General features: G+C 44.1%; 1 protein-coding gene across 3 annotated transcripts in view; it reads right to left on the reverse strand.

Annotated features, from left to right (window-relative positions):
- Tln2 (talin 2) overlaps positions 1-17,858 on the reverse strand; it is a 412,083-nt gene that overhangs the window by 186,515 nt on the left and 207,710 nt on the right. The gene's annotated exons all lie outside the window — the stretch shown is intronic.

Here is a 17,858-nt window from a genome sequence, read left to right on the forward strand (position 1 = left end):
TGGATAAACTTTTATCCAAAAGTGTGTCACCCGTCCAATCAGGAAGCCACACACATCAAAATGTCTGCTTCCTGATAGCTAAGGATGCCTAAGGTTGGTTCCAGGGTACCTAAGTGCCCTCTCTCACCATATACCATCTCATTTCTGGGCCCTGTCCACATAGCTGCCTCTCAGTCCGCTAGAGAGGAGAAGGTGAGTAGACAGGGCATTTGGTTTGGGGGTCTGTCTGGGTTCAGTCCCAAGCTAGGAGTGCCTTGGACATCTGTGCCAGTCACTTCCCTGTTTCACCTTTCAGACCACAGGAAGAAACGGATACCCGTGGGCAGCTTTCCTAGTCAGTCTTTAATACTTCTTCCCCCTGGTATCCCAGGAGAAAGGGCATGGAACGCAGGCAGCTCGTTCAGTCCAAGGCAGAAGCTCTAAAGAATGAGGAATAAGCAGATGCCATGAGAATCTTGTTCTGAACTGTTCCATCACCCAGAACAACTCTCACAAAGAGATCAGCATCCTTACTCAGGGACACATTACAAAGGAAGTCCCTCCTCATGCAGCTGAACCTCCCAAGACTACAGGGAGTGCAGCACGGTTGTTACTCCTGGGTCCGTAATTCACTGATTCAGTTTTTGCCAAATGAATAAGAATGTGTACTGTACAGAAATCTGTGTATGCCTGTGCACATGGTGCATGTGTTCATGCGTGTTTATGTGTATGAATGCAACACCAAGGACAGCCTTGGGCCTCTTCCTTTATTGTCCCTTACTTTAATGGTTTGAGACAGGGTCTCTTACTGAACCTGGAACCCACCAATTCAGTTAGCCCGGCTGGCCAGTGAGCCCCAGGATCATCCTGTCCCCACCTGCACACCTGATTAGAGGTGTGCCCCTCCACACTTTTTACTTAGATGGTATAAATACAAAGTCAAACCTACATTCTTTCATGGCAAGCACTCTGTCAACTAAGCCACCTCCCCAGAACCCTTCATAGTAGTATTTTTAAAATGCAATGTATGTAGATAAAGAAATATATGTATATTTACTTTGTGTATATATTAACACAACAGGATACATTGTCAATTCATAACATTTCCTTTATTTTCCTTTTAATAATTTCTTCTTACTCTAATGACACTTTGCTTTTATTGTATATACAAAAGTCACCAGGACCAGCACAAAAAAATTCTTCTATGCCATTCATTATAGAAGATGAGCCACTGGAACCAGAAGTGAAATATAGATATTAACAAATAATTCCCTAAATAATTACTTGTATGTAAAGGCTAGGTTTTTATTATCACGGAAGATGATCACTTATGTAGCCAACGCCTGGATCTGAAACCAAAGTGCACAATGATTTACTCATCCTGACAAGCCCCATAGCAGTGAGCTGGATCTCATGCCACTCTTAAATGAGCAAGATTCTTGCAAAATGGCCATTAAGTGCTGGGTTTTGCCCTATGGCAAGGAGAGGGGGTTGAAGCATTTATCAGTTGAGTGATGTTAACTGAGGAGGAGGATCTTTGGGCAGTCTCACTACACTTCCTGAGCAAGTGATGCCACTCAAGCTACCGTGACAAAGACCCATGCTCCTTCACTACCTGGCTATTTTCTGGGCAATTGTCATTTGTCTCCACTCCTGTATCCTACCCCTACACTTGACTGTAGAATGTCTGACTGGGATTCTTTTTCACATTTAGCTGCAAGAAAGCCCACAGCCAAATTCACATATGACCTTCTGCAACTCCTGTTTATGGCTCAACCATGGTAGTTTTATTTCTATTACTGCAGTTTGAATTCCTGCTCTCATACTGATCTTAAATACTCTGTGTATATTAACAGACAGGACACACTGTCAATACATAACATTTTCCTTTATTTTCCTTTTAATAATTTCTTCTTACTCTAATGACACTTTGCTCTCATTATATATACAAAAGTTGCGTGGACTAGCACACACACACACACACACACACACACACACACACACACACACGCACAAAACCCTTCTATGCCATCTATTATAGAAGATAAGCCACTGGAACCAGCAGTGAAATATAGATATCAACAAAAACTATTCCATATATAGGGTAGGATCTTCCTGGTCCATCCAGAGATAAGCAAGCCCAGCTCTAGCCTGGGAGCTCCATGATGAACATTGACCATTGGTCAAGATGGGCAGCTATGCCTTGGATGTAGGTCTGATAAGTCAGAACCAGGAGACGGTCCACCCCACCTTGCCTTGTTAATGGTTCTACTCAGAACTCTTAAGTGCCCAGGCCTCAGTCTCCCGCTTGGAAAAACAGAGACAAAAAGACTGCCACAGAATTAAACGAGTTAGAGATGTCAAAGGCACACAAGATAGTGATGAGTAATTTTGTTATTAAAATTAGCCTTGGGTGTCATAGAAACACCCAAGCATCCTACTGCATTCAGCAGTTCATCTTACTGTGAATGCTTGACTCTATAAGAGGGGAGCAAAGACAGGTAAGATCCTGTCCAATGCAAGCACCTTCTAGTAAGCCCAAGAGTCACTTCTCAGGTCCAGTGCTCAGCCTCATACATGATGCTTCCTAGACATCTGAGGATCTCATGAGGAGATGTAAAGCTGGGTGTTTGTGGAGAGGCTGAGACTTAGCACCTAAACCTTAAAGATACTCTGACTTCCCATATCAGAGCTCAAAAGGCAAAAACAGTGCCCCCTATGGGGCAGAGCTGGCATCTCAACTGGCTCCAGCCCAGTAGCATTTACCAGTGAAGTCTATTCGGGAACATTCTATAGGACACAATATGAAAGCTCTGCATCTCTCCCAGTAAAACAGCAAAACAGGAAGGCCAGACAATCTCTCATCAGTGGGGCTTTGCCTCTCCAAGAGAGCAAGGACGATATACTATGTTCATCCTTTCTTGATTAGACCCACAGTACGGCCGTGCACCCAATTCTAAATGGCAATCCTCATCCCCCTTCTTCACGTCTGCTCCTTGCTCTGAAGGTACTGAGCCATGTCTGATGGCTGCATGATCTCAGAACCAAGTATCAACATGAAGATGGGCCTTATATCTTAGGTTCCAGTGAGTACTTCAGCTCTCTGTGAGCAGAGCCATGGGCAGGGCCTCCATGTCTCTGCAGTCTTACCTGTACCTCTATGAGGGAAGAGAGGTAGCTTCTTCACTGAGTAAGAGCCTACTATACTCTGTGGCTCTGCTCTCTAGAGGTGCTGTAAGATTTTGCCCTCTAGGACTCTCAGGGATCAGTTATACAGGGCTCACTCTAAACATGCAGACTCAGATACACTAAGCTGAGCAGGCCCATCAGAAGGTAAATCAACTCAACCTTCCCAGGAGCTTATTGTTTTTTATTCTGGGGGTGGGGTGCTGGTGAGGGGGTGGGGTGCTGGTGAGGGTAAGTTACCAGGTGTCCCACTTCATTTCTTCTGCAGAAGTCACATTCTCTGTGAGTTACCCAGGCCCTCCTCAATATGTCTCCCTCCCTCTCAACTCTCCCAGCTGTTCAGGACCCAGGAGGCTGAGTTTTTTGTAGAAGGCTCCCTTTGTCTCACAGGACAGCTCCATTTTATTATATGCTCAGGCAAAGCAGCAACGAGCAGGCTTTTCAGAGCACCCACCGTCCATTTAGCAAGAGGCCGGGCCTACTGGCCCAACTGCAGCCACACTGGGAGCCCAGACACAGGGAGCAGTTCCACACGTCCATCATTGGTTTTCTTTCAGAGAGGCCAGGATCACTGCTCAACTTGGAGCCCTTGAATTAGAAGGGGCAAGTGGTGAAGGGGACTCGGAGTGACTAACCATCTAAACGGGTGTGGAGTGAGCTAGAAGCCAAGCTGTTCAATAAACACCCCAGCCACAGGGCAGCTCTAATAACCCATGGGGCTACTACTGTGGTTCCTGGCCATTCCTAATCCAGCATTAAGTGTCTATACCATGGTTTCAGAAACATATATACCATGAGAGCATCATCACCCATCTTGGCTTCTGAGAACAAGGGCTGAGTCTGGATAATCAACGTTGAATCTCAAGGCCCCAGCACAACAGTAGATATTGAGGATCCCAGAAATTAATACGTACGCCAAGGCAAGACGTAGTCAGACTTTTCATGTCTTACTTTGGTGTTCCCTGAGTTCTGTTAGGGCTGTTTAGAGGTGCATGGGCACTTTATCTGACCAGTGGTGACGCTACTGAAAAATGTCACTCCTTCCCCCTCCCTCAAGCAACCTTCAGCATTTGCGGATCCTCAGAGAGGGGCAGGGCCCCCCAAGCCCCTTCCTTTTTATGACAGAATGGGGGGGGGGGCAATCTTGTACAGGGAAACATGCCTGCTGTGAGTTCAAGAGTGCAAAGGCCAAAACAAAAACTTCCACAGCATTCCAGAACCATGTGTGGCCTTGGCACTCATTCTTCCCATCTTCTGTGAAGCTCCTTGAGCCGTGGATGAGGCCCCATTTCAGGCTGAGCATCCAATGATCACTACCAAAACTATGAATAGTTATTTCTACAGTGATGGATGTCTACTGCAAAGAGACTCTGACTAAAGCTAATGGCAGCAATGATACATGGAGATAAACATTAATACCTATAGAACACAACCTGATACATGCATCACGTCCACTAGGAAACACCGGCAGCAGCTTGCTTACCAGGCCCCATCACTTCCTCGGCCATGAGCTTCTAACCAGGCTTACAATGAATGTTACTGCCTATCTACAGAGGTGACTCAAATCCAACCAAGAAGTATTTACCCACAATAATTCAAAGGCTGAGCAGGTTGCCAACATCTACCAGAGCAAACTATGTCTACTCACCTAACCCCATTTCAAGGCAACAGAACCTGAACCTCACACCTCACAAAATGAACTTAAAATTTAAAAAAAAAAAATTTTTTTTAATTAAGAAAGAACAAAGTCAAACAAGTCCAAATCCATGAACAAGTCCTCAAGGGAGTCCTTATAAGGAGCAGGTCCACTGCTCCTCATAACAGCTGCCATGGAGAAGAGCTCAGTGTTGATTTAATGCAGGAATGCAGGCAAGGTGGCCTTTCTACCTCCAGTGAGAGAACTACAGACTCCCCAGAGTGCGGAATACAGAGTGATGGGGAAGATGCTGCAATCATTTTACCACTTCCAGATGAAGAAACTATCCCCTTGAAGTCAGGAGACTTTCCCAAGTTCACAGAGCAATAAAGTCACCAAGGCAGAGAGGGCTATCCATATAGCATGACTGTAGACCTGCAAGAATTCTTCCAATATGTCTTCCCAGTCCTCTTGGCACTGGCACCTGGGAGTCCATCATGAAGGTTGACAGTGCTTGCAAAGATGTATTTCCAACGACACTTGACTTTAAAAGCATGTGTGTGCATCTGCCTCCGCCTGTGTTTCAGAATATACACTTCAGACTTTCAGGCAAAGTAACTAGGGGCTACCCTTTATTAAAGATGATGCCTAATTATGAGGAGACTCTGCAGAGGGATGCATGAGTGGGATACAGAAAAAAATAAAGCAGTCTGGAGCAGGCAAGTGCTGGAAGATGTGTTGTGAGGAGGGAAAGAGAAGGCATCAGATGTTTTAGGTACATGGAGCTTTATCCAGAGGTTCTCAACCTGTGGGTCATGATCCTTTCAGGGATGAATGACCCTTTCACAGCGGTTGCATATCAGATATCCTGCATATCGTATATTTACATTACAATTCATAACTAGCAACATTACACTGAGGAGTAGCAGCAGAAATATTTTTATGGTTGGGGGTCATCAGATGAAGACCTGTATTAAAGGGGTCCAGCATTAGGAAGATTGAAAACCACTGCTCTATCCTCTCCCAGGAGCTGATTTTTCAATGCATATAGGGTTTTGAAATGTCAGCGTATAATGCTCAAATTTGACTGTCAGCTCAACAGGATCTACAACTACCTAGGAGAGAAACCCCTGGGCACACCTGTGAGGGGATTATTATATTACTTTAAATGAACTGAGAGACTGGATCTAAATGGGCCTGGCACCATCCCATGGGCTGGGTTCCTAGAGTGGATAAAGAAGAGAAAGCAGGCTGAACACCAGCACCCACCTATCTGGAGTCTGACTGAGGATGGAATGTGGTCAGCTGCCCCAGACACCTGCCACCACGCCTTCCACTCCATGACGGCCTGCCTATACCTGGTAACTGTGAGCCCAAGCAAACCCTTCTTTTCTCAAGTTGCTTCTTTTTAGGCATTTATTTATTTAGCAACAAGAATAGAGTAATGCAAGAGGTGACCAGATTCAAACTACTTAGGCACCAGTTTCCTGAACCCAGAGACCTCCCCATGGTATGCTGATGTGTTTAATTTCTGGACAACTGTCTAGGTAATTCAGTGTGTGTGTGTGTGTGTGTGTGTGTGTGTGTGTGTGTGTGTAATACTCTCCTGGCCAGCTCCTCATACCTTCCAACCCAGAATCCAGCTTTGCTGCCACTGACTATTCCCTCCACTGCTGCAAGGACGAAAGTTCAGTCTCCCCTTCAGCTCTCAAGGCGCCGTAACTCCTGCTTCAGCTGTGGTACTCCTGGGGCTGGGGCACCACAGAAACTACCAGGTTCTTGACCCTTTGCACTAAACAACTTCACAGTACTCTGGAATAGGTATCATTGTTGGATGTGTTTGATTGGCTAGAAAGTGACAGAGAGCCCCCTCCCAACCTCCCTTCCTAGAACACACACAGAGGATCTGGGAAGATAAGTGAATTCCTGGGCCGTGTAAGACATGTGCTGTCATCCTCTGTCACATTAAGAATGCGCTGTGGGCTTCCCAGAACCTCACTACTCAGCTCTGATGTTCAAGGACAGCTGAATAAATCATCCACCCTTCCCAATCCTCTTAGAGTCTATCTTTTGGTCCTTCTGCTGTTTTTCTCCCTCAGGAAAGGCTAACAACAACAACAACAACAAAACTTGGATCTAAACTGAACTGTGATTTTGAATTCTTTCACACATTAACTTGTTCAGATTGTTGACAACAGGCTGTTTTCAGAGCAAGTATGATGAAAAACGTAAAGGTCACATCCAAGAAAAAACAGAAGGAAAATCATCTTGAAGGTCAAAACCAGGAGAACTCCAAATTTCTCAGCATGCACTGGGTGAAATAGACTTCAAACTCTTCCCATCACTTGGTGTTTTGGGACCCTTTGTGGAGTCTCAGGACAGTAGATGCTCTAGGCTCCTGCTGAGGCAGTCAGCTTCGTCTATAGCCCACATCACTACAATGATCACACACTAGTCTTTACTTGGAAAACAGAGAGCTCTGTTCTATGAGATCTGGGGGAAGAAGGGTCAGTATTTTCTAGATTCATCACAGGGGAATAAAGGATTGCACACAATTTCCCCACTCCCAGACGATCTTTTCTTATGCCTGTGTCTAATGTGATGCCAGGCTGATGTGGTCTCTACTGAAGGATACCTGCTGCAGCAGCCTGATTTCAATTGTAAAGTGACGGTGCACACTGACACGATCACGTGTAATTTCATATAAAGAAGCTGAAGGATCCTCCCCGTTCCCAGATCTGGCCTCTTTGAATGAAAGGCTACAAGCCACACATCACTCACAAAGGCAATAGGGAGTGGCTTTTCCAAGAAGGAATTTTAAAGAGTAAAAGAAAGAAAATTAAAGACGTATTCTTTCCATTTATCTATGTTAACCTATTAACCACACATCAGAAGAGCATTTCTGTTGCAGACTTGATATAAAAATCTGGCGTGTATGTGAAGAGTTGAAACAAAGTAAGGAATGTGACAGATGGTAATTGCCAACTCGACAGGATCTAGCATCCCTTGGAACATACCTGGGCATCTCTGTGAGGGAATCCAGACTGGGTTAACTGAGGTAGGAAGACTTACACTAACAGTAGGTGGCAACATTCCAAGGTCTGGCACTTCAGACTGAATGAAAAAGAGAAAGCCAGCTGAGGCTTTCTCTCTGCTTCCTGGCTGCAGAGGCAATGTGATCTGCCACCTCATGCATTATCAGATGAAGTCCCTCCCTGTAGTACACTGTGAGCCAAAACAAACCTTTCTTTCCTTAAGTTGCTTTTGTCAAAGCAATGAGAACAGTCGCTTATTACTAATTGATGATTTCATTCCCATAACCTCAAAGTTTACGTCATGTGACCCATCCAACATTCTTGGACTGGATTAGATTTCCCAAATGATTCTTTTTATTTTGTAGCCCTTCTTTCATGACCACCCCATTTTATATTGAAACATTGGAACATTCCAGTAAAATGGTACATAGTTTAAAATGTCCCTTATCTCTGACTTGGGAACCATTACATACAGATCTCCATAGGCGACCACATTAGCGTTTTCATCTGACACATACCTGGGAAAACAAAAGAGGTTTCAGCTCAGAGACAGCTGCAAGCACTGCTCTGTGCTTGTAGCAAGGCAGAAGAACGTTATTGCAGCAGGAGCGTCCTACAGCTATCTTTCAGGGGCTGCTCATCTCACGGAAGCCAGGAGGCAGAAAAGAGTCTAGACCAAACCCAACATACGCAGTTCAAAGACATATCTAGCAACTAAGACCCTGCCTTGCAAATTCTGAATCCTTCAATGGATTAAATCATCGATTAAGTCAAAGTCCCCATGTTCTATTTCTAGAACCCGTGCCACAGACACACCCAGAGGTAAGCTTAATATTTATTCTCTTAAGTGTCTCTCAGTCCACTCAGGTTGATGCTCAAGATATGCTAATCTGTCATAATTTTCCCATCACTATAATGTAAGGACACTAATAAATGCATATATTAAAACACTGTCAATAATAGGAGGGGACATACATGAGACTATATGCCAGGTTGTAATTCTTAACTCTTTTTATGGGCTGAGCATAAAGATTCTAATATACAACTACCAAGCAGTTGAGACTTCACCCACGGAGGCCAACCAAACACAATGGCCTTGTAAATTCATCAGATGTATGCTTTCTAAATAGGAGGCAACGTGCAGAAACACAGCACTTGTGTTAAGAAAGCAGTAAAATGGGAAAGATATTTATTATTAATGCTGCTATTAATAATTGAACTTGCACTTGGTGAATTACTGGGTATCACACACTTAATGACTCGGTAAGTGAGGTCCGATTTACCCTGGGTAAAGCAGGCTTAATAAAAGGGCCTGCTTTATAAGCAAAAGGTAAACACAGAAGGCTTAAACGAAGCCCTGCCTGAATTCAGAAGTCTGTGCCTGGCTCGACGCCAACCACAGATAGGCAATGCTGACATTTTGACACATCTCCTCTGGGTTCTGTCTATTTTTATATAGGCAAGAAAGTGCATCCTATATAACTGTATATGCAGCTTTAATTCCATAGTAATCATTTCCCACAGTATTATAAACTCTGTAGAAATATCTTAATAGATACATAATAGTGCAATGAAATATCCTAAAGGTACCAAGCTGTATTGTGTGTGTGTGTGTGTGTGTGTGTGTGTGTGTGTGTGTGTGTGTGTGTACACTAGCTGTATTCAGGGTTTTACACTTGGGAATAAAGCTAGATAGTACGATTTCCCCTTTTAAATCTCATTTTTAATTTCAGATTTTTTTGGTAAGCTAATCATCTAAATATTTTCCTTCCCCCCCGCCCCCCACACCAGCATCTCTTCAGAGAAGCCCAAAATGCATAAGAGATCACATGAGAAAAACAGAAGCAACTGTACAGGGGACATCAGTTTGCGTTTTTGAGTCATAGGATAGCTAAATGAATATGTATTAGCAACTGGGCAGCCAAAAATCAATCCATGTTTTACATGCGGAAGAATGATCCTGCCATCCAAGGCTCAGGCTGTAAGGGACCAGAACAAGAGAGAGAATCAGCAAAAAAAAAAAAAAAAGAAAAAGAAAAAAGAATATGAGGAAAACATCTGGCTTGGTCCAGAAACCAGAGTTACATGGGAGGCAGAGAAAAGATAGATGCTTAACATAAAATTTAAAAATATATGGGAAACTGTAGAAATGACTGAAAAAGGACTGAATCAGTTTTTCCCACAAAAAGCTGTGTGGATATGACTGGTAAGCATTAATATTCTCATCTCGGTAAAACCCAGGTTTCGAGAACTGCCAATCAGATCCCACTTTAACTACAGGGAAGGAGTGATGAGGTGCAGTTTATCCTGGTCTTAATAAAATCAAGCCAGATCAAAAATCTTGCCAAATTTGTCAGTGGATTACGGACAAGATTTACATTAGAACTAACAAAACCCAATCATAGTTAAGTCTGTATGTGTCAATTTCACCTCATCAAAAAGCAAAAGTGGGAGAGGTGGCTCCGTGGTTAGAGCACTGACTGCTCTTACAAAGAACCTGAGTTCAATTCTCAGCACACACAGAGAGGTTAACAACCATCTATAGTTCCAATTTTAGGGGATCTTGATGCCCTCTTCTGGCCTGCTTGGGCACCAGGCACACACGTGGTGCACAGATATACATATATGACAGGGACCCATACACATAAAATAAACACAAATGACACCTTAAACAACAAAACAAGAGGAGGTGGGGTGGCTGGAGAGATGGCTCAGTGGTTAAGAGCACTGACTGCTTTTCTAGAGGTCCTGAGTTCAATTCCCAGCAAACACATGGAGGCTCACATCCATCTGTAATAGGATCTGATGTCCTGGTATGTCTGAAGACAACTACAGTGTACTCATATACATAATATAAATAAATGTTTTTTTTAAAAGGGGGAGTCTTTTATCAGAAGCCCCTTCTTACAAAGAACTGAAGACGGCAAAGACTCCAGACTGCCCAAGATTCAGAGAGCAAGTAACTGTTATGGGCCCAGGTCTACACAAGACAATACTGTGGAAGGCATAGTGAGGATGTAAAAGCTAGAAGACACGGTGGATGGCTGGAGAAATTCTCACCCTCTACACTCTGCACAACCAATGCAATTACCAGCTCCCAGCAGCTGTCTTTACCTGCACTGGACCCACACAAGATGGGCCCATCAGTCATCAGTCACGGAAAAGGAGGGGCTTGTGGGTCCCACCCTTTATCTCTCAGCTATTGGCTGAAGGCGGGTTATGGGAGGGGGAGACACTTCCAGACTGAGCTCACCAGCTTCACATGGATAGGTCTAGAGCGTGGCCTGGTTAATCACAGTAGGTCACAAAAGAAAATGAACAGACATAATTGTGAGAGGTTTGGAGGGAGGGAGAAAGCTGGACAGGGCTGGTAGGTAGAGTGGAGGGAAGAATTGTCAGTGAGTGACATAGAGAGAGAAGGAGAGAGGGATAGGTAGATGGAGGAAGGGAGGGAGGCACAGAGGGATAAAAAACATATGGGAAAGGACAAGAAATGATGGACCTTCCATGACATAGTTATGGCACAGCCACATACACATAAAGCCTCCTATGCTGCCACCACCAGCAGATCAACCTGCTGCCTGGTTCAGAGCTGTGGCCTTTGCAGAGGCACTTAGGTTAAAACCATTTCACTATGGTTTGTTACACATACACCTTGAATGTCCTGCAAAGGACCACATACTGAAAGATTGGTTCCCAGTGTATGGGAGCACTGGGGGATGGTGGAACCTTTAGGACGTGGGGCTCAGTAAAAGGAAGTTGGGTCCCTAGGGGAGTGCCCTTGAGGGGCACCTTAGGAGATCTACCCCTTCCTGCCCCTCTTTGCTTCCATGATGACATTATGTGAGCAGCCCCCTCTGCCATGAACTCATAACATAATATGTAAAATAATATGGTCAAATGACCAAGACTAAAATAACCACCAGCCAAAATAAAGTCTTCGACCTTTGAAGCTAATCACTTCAGGATTTTTCTGGGAGGAGGTAGGGACAGGCGCTCATGCCCCAGAATGGCTCAAACTCACTACATACAACCACGGATGACCCTCAAGTTCTCAGGCTCTCAGCCATGCGTCTCAGGTGCCTGAAGCACACGTATGCACCACTCACCCTGGGCTTCGCGCACGCCAGGCAAGTACTCTACCAACTGAGCCACATCACCACAGCAACCTGAAATATTTTCTAACCAAAGCAGCAATACAAAAGACTTACACAGAGCTAGCCCTAATCACAAAAGCCTGTCACCCTGCTCTTCGCAGCTAGGTCGAATACTGTCATCATTTTAATTAATTTTATAAACTGTGGGTGCTGTGTGTGACTCCTCCCAGCCCACCAATCGCGATCTTGGGGAACTCAGATGCACCTGCTTGTAAAGGTACCAGCCTCCATGCCTACTGACTACTGGTGTTCCCTCAGGAAAGGCTGAGGAGGGTTGGAAGACCCTGATCTGAGTTCCAGCTGCTCCCACCAATTGTATGCAACTCTGCCTTTTATTGAATGTGGCCTCGGGGAAGGACTAAAGCATATAAGTCAGAGGAAGACAAGAGGAGGTGGGCTCCATCTATGGGACTAGGGAACGTCCTCATCCCAATGGGCAAAGGCTTTCCAGGTGTGGCCTTTGCACATGTGGAAACACCTATACTCCTGTAAGGAAGAGCCCAGTACACTCATGGGCGTGAACTTCAGTAGGCTCCCGCATCTCTCTGTCATCAGGTCCTTAGGAGGAAGGATAAACATGGTTTATGTCTCTCCATGGGAAGGAATCTTAACAACAGTAGGTCTTTTGACATGAGTTGACCAATACATAAGTAAGTATAGCCAGAAAGCTGGAGGTAAGTATAAACACATGTCTAAGCAGAGGCACAGATGCAGGAGTTTGTGTAGGCAAAGGCACAGGGATGCACAAAGGGTATAATATATATGATATGAGTGTGTGTGTGTGTGTGTGTGTGTGTGTGTGTAGTGTGTGTGTGTGCGTTGCATGTGTGTGCGTGGCTGACATATAGGAGACATCATCCTTTATGGTCCTGGATAACGATATTCTGCACCACCCAACAAAACTGCACTGTCACAATGAAAATATTTGTCAGCTTAGGATGAATGAAGTGTGCGTCCAGTCTCTTCCATATGTGCCTATAGGCATCCTACATGATCTTTTTTTTTTTTCCCCTGAAGTGATAGAATCGTATTGGGGAAACGTTAGAATTTCCTATGGTACAGACTCCCCCCCCCCCCCCCAGAAATTAAAATAAATAAGTTCAATTACACCAGAAGCCTACTTTTTAGTATCTGTTTCTTGACTATCCTGCATAGCTTCCTTACAAGATGAGACCCTTGTTCTATAAAGGGGCAGGAAAGAAAGTAGCTCTACAGAATGGCTCACTAGATTCAGCACAACCACCTCAAATTTCAGATGCAAGTATCTAGAGCCCTGGGAAGAAAGACAGATTCTGTTGCTATAGTGACAGCAGCAAAGAGGGGAGAAGCTGACAGCTACAGGGCAATGAGGAGATGGAGTAAGGCATTAAAGGGCCTTCACCCTTCACAGTACATACATGTCCTGCACAGAGCCCAGTACTGTCACCCAGAGAAAAGATTTACCCTCTGTGCCCCCGATGTGGGGAGAGAGGAAACCACAGAGTAACTCAGTGCAGAATAAGAGCTTCAGTTACTCATGTCACCAACATCCCTCTGAAGTCTAGGACCCAAGAATGAAAGCATGGCTCTGTGTCTAGGTGACTAGGTGCCCTTGAGGCTCTACTCATGTCACCAACATCCCTCTGAAGTCTAGGACCCAAGAATGAAAGCATGGCTCTGTGTCTAGGTGACTAGGTGCCCTTGAGGCTCCTGAAGGGTCCCATGATGAATCAGTGTGACCTTCCTAGGGAAGACCCAAGTGGGTAAGATTCTGACAGAGGAAGAGTAGCCTCCAGGACAAGCAAGTTACCCGACTTCAACCACATCCCATAAGCAGCACAGGTCCCAAAGCAGAAGACGACATCCTCAATGGTTTGTTTATAACAACAGAAGACCTAAGCAGAGCTGCTGTCCTTGTTTAGAAGGCTGTGGTGACAAATTTGTACACAAGATAGAAGCTCTAGTTAGAATTCACAGAGTCTTTGAGGCCACACTATTAGCATGGTCCAGTGGTCACGCCATAGCTACTCCCGTGAGATCTCATTCTCATTACTATCAGACAGCAGGTGACTTTTAAATACCTTGCTATAAAGCTATCAAGTGTGAATAAAGATGGGTAATCATCTGTATCACATGACTTACATACAAGTGAGAACTCATTGTGTAAGTCCTCCCCAATTCACGGTAAAACTTGACCCTGGATTTAACAATAGTCAGGGGCAAGAGGACCAAGGGGATGATTAGACCACAAAGACAAAACCCTCGAGAGTGAATGCATTTTCAAAGGCTTGAGGGAACAAGTTTGTCTTTTCCAGCACTCTGCCGTGGAAGGCAGAATGTTTATGGAGGAGGACCCAGAAACTAGGTGTCATCCTGGGAGTGGAATGCAGCCCTCAGCAAGCCCTGACTGGGCCCACTGGCCCCTTGACAAGATGAAAACACTCCTCAGTGCTCACATGCTGACCCCCACACATTGCTGTGGAGTCCTCAGGAGACTGTGGCCTTAAAATCTATTGTGGTCTATTTGTGGTGATGGCTAAGATGGACAAGGGTTCAGTCCCCACTATTATTATAGTAAATTTCAAGCTTGTTGGGATTTATGGTCATTTTGCAATATTGCACCATGCAGGCTGGGGATGTGTCAGTAGAGTGCTTGCTGGCATGCAAGTCTCCAGCACTGCATAAACAGGGCATGGTGGCGCTGTTCTGCGACACCACCTGCAAACAGAAGGTGAAAGCAGGAGTGTCAGTTCAAGGTCATCCTCAGACACTAAGAGAATTCAAGACCTTGTCTCAAAACAAACAAGCAAGCAAACAACATCATCTAAAAAGCTTACTGTGGGGAAAAGGTCCCATCCCCTCTCTAGAACCTCTAACCTCACTGTAGTGAAGACCTCTTGTCAAAATGGAAATGGCATCTTTTCAGGAAAATATAATAAATATTTATAGACATTGACTCCATCACCCCTGAAATGTTAAGCAAAGCTATTTCTCCTTTTACTTCATTATTGATTTAGTCACACAGTACATGATATGCAGAAAATAACACTAACTCTAAATCCACAGGCCATATATCAGGTAAGTGCAGACACACACACACACACACACACACTTCATTGACTTCATTGGATGCCACTGTGACATCCCAGAGAACAGTAAGAGAAACAAGAAATCAGTGTCACAATAAACTCTGCCTGGGAGCACAGGAAAGGGCTTTGGAAGGGCTCTCCTAGGACTGTGATAATGGCCTCCAGGCCACAGGCTCCTCCTCCTCCTCACTCTATAACTCTATGTATGACTAGTCATACATGATACATGTATGTATTGGACATGTATGCATTTATGTATGATTGGATGACATTGATACCTCTTGTCTGGTGCTTGTAGGATAAAGACTAAGGCAATGGGATGCCTGATTAGAAACAGAAGTCCCAGAGAATGTCACATGTATGTGGCCCTTCTCAATGCCCTTGTCATCTTTTAAACTAGACAACTCCTAAGGTGGGCATCCTCAAAGGTTCAAGTCTCAAAATACAGCCTTATCTTCTTTTATTTGGTCAACTCCGCTTTTATCTTATATGCATTTAAAGTTCTCTCTCTCTCTCTCTCTCTCTCTCTCTCTCTCTCTCTCTCTCTCTCTCTCTCTCTCTCTCTCCTCTGTATATATCCATGTCTATAAGTAGAGGGAACACTCATGACACAGCATGTATATAGAGCTCAGAAGACAGGACAATTCTAGGTGTTCATACTTGGTTTTCACCTTCGTTGATGCAGTGCTTCTTGTTCACCACTGGGTAGGTACTCCAGTCTACCTGACTGTTAGCTTCTGGGGATTCTCCTGTCTTGCTTCCCATCTTCCCCCAGGAAGACTGAGATTACAGACACATGTTACCACATCTGGCTTTATGTGGGTTCTGGGGACTTGCCCAGTTGCCATCTCCCCAGCCTCCCAGACCTTTTTTTCCTGAATTCCTAAAGTCTGGCTTGCTTTACTGGCAAGGCAATCTCTTTCCATGTTTGCCTCTCAGTTTTGCAAGCTTCAGCTCAAGGTTGAGTGACCTATTTGCTTTGGTGTGAATGTATGACAGAAAAAACTGTTTAACTCATGTTGCCAAGAAGCAAAGGATAAATGGGTTCCTATACCCTTTAAATTACTCTTCTCAATGCCTCCTAAAAGTTCCATTACCCCAAATACCACCGTAGCCTGGGAAACCAAGCCTTTACCACAACTGGACTTTGGGGGACATTTATCAACATCACACCATCAAGAAGTGAGACCCAACCCAGGAAGACTCAACGGCTCTGATGAGTACACTATCCCATTCCACATCTTTCCAACAGTTACATAGGAGGCTCAGATGTATCTGCATCCTTTCCAACAGTTACATAGGAGCCTCAACTGTATCCACATCCTTCCCAACAGTTACATAGGAGGCTCAACTGTATCTGCATCCTTTCCAACAGTTACATAGAAGGCTCAACTGTATCCACATCCTTTCCAACAGTTACATAGAAGGCTCAACTGTATCCACATCCTTCCCAACAGTTACATAGGAGGCTCAACTGTAACAACTATATCTTCCTCCTTCCTTCTTTTTGAAATAAAATTCTCAAAATTCTCTTCTCTTGGTTACATACCTAGGAATGGAATGCCAGACAGTGTTCCAGGGCAAAGGCACCATTTATGTTCTTAGTCCATGTGTACAGGGGTTTGAGTCACTCCACATTCTCCAAGACCCTGGGAGGTGGAACTACATCTCTTTAACTTACACATGGACCTAACAGCTGGAGATGCTGAACAACTTTTCCAGTGCCCACTGACCATTTGTTTACTTCTTGTGGGAAATATTTATTCTAGTCCCTTGTCCATAAAAATGGATTATTACTCTTTTTCTTATTAAAGTCTCAAAGTTCTTTTTATATATTCTAGGTACCAGACTCTGGTCAGATGATTGGCAGTATGTTCTCCAATGCTGGAAGTTATCTAGATAGTATCTGTCAATGTTTGAAAGTTTTGATGAAGCCATATATATATATATATATATATATATATATATATATATATATATTACTTCTTGAGCATTTGATTCTGCCCAATGCAACACCATGAAGATTCATACCTACTTTTTAAAAAAAGATTTATTTTATGTATATGAGCTTTTTGCTTTGTTTTAGGCAAGGGTTTTGTTTTGTTTTGCTTTGTTTTGTTTTTACGTAGCTCTAGTTGGCCTGAAACTTACTATCTAGACCAGGTTGGCTTCAACTCAGAGAGGAATGTTTGCCTCTGCCTAGTATTAAAGGCATGAGCCACCATGCAGGGTGGTGTTTTTGTTTTTTCTACTACTTCTATAGTTTTAGCTGGTAAAACATTTAGATCTTTGACCAATTTAGAGGTCATTTTCTTATATATTCTGTGCAGGAGCATAAACTGAATTTTCTGTATCAGCTTTTAAAACTGAGCAAACAGGCTGGAGAGATGGCTCAGTGGTTAAGAGCACAGGTTACTCTTCCGGAGATCCCAAGCTCAATTCCCAGCACCCACAACCATCTGCAAAGAAATCTGATGCCCTTTTCTGGCATGTAGGTGTACATGCAGCAGAGCACTCATACACAAAATAAATAAAAAACAAAATAAATAAACAAATTAATGATAAGACAAATTTAAAAAACAAAAAACCCGAGCCAACAGGGTTGGGGCAACAGTGCAGTTGGTAAAGTAGCAGTGTGAGCCATTCAAGTTCAAGTCCCAGAACCCAAGTGGAAGTGTAGGGTGCGATGGCTCCTGCTGCTGACCTCAGTGCTGCGGAGGCAGGACAGGCAGATTCCAGGGCTCAATGAACAGACATCCTAGCCTACTTGTCAATCTCTAAGACAACAACAACAACA

This window comes from Arvicanthis niloticus, chromosome 26 (assembly GCF_011762505.2).
Source record: "Arvicanthis niloticus isolate mArvNil1 chromosome 26, mArvNil1.pat.X, whole genome shotgun sequence".
NCBI classification, from domain to species: Eukaryota; Metazoa; Chordata; class Mammalia; order Rodentia; family Muridae; genus Arvicanthis; species Arvicanthis niloticus.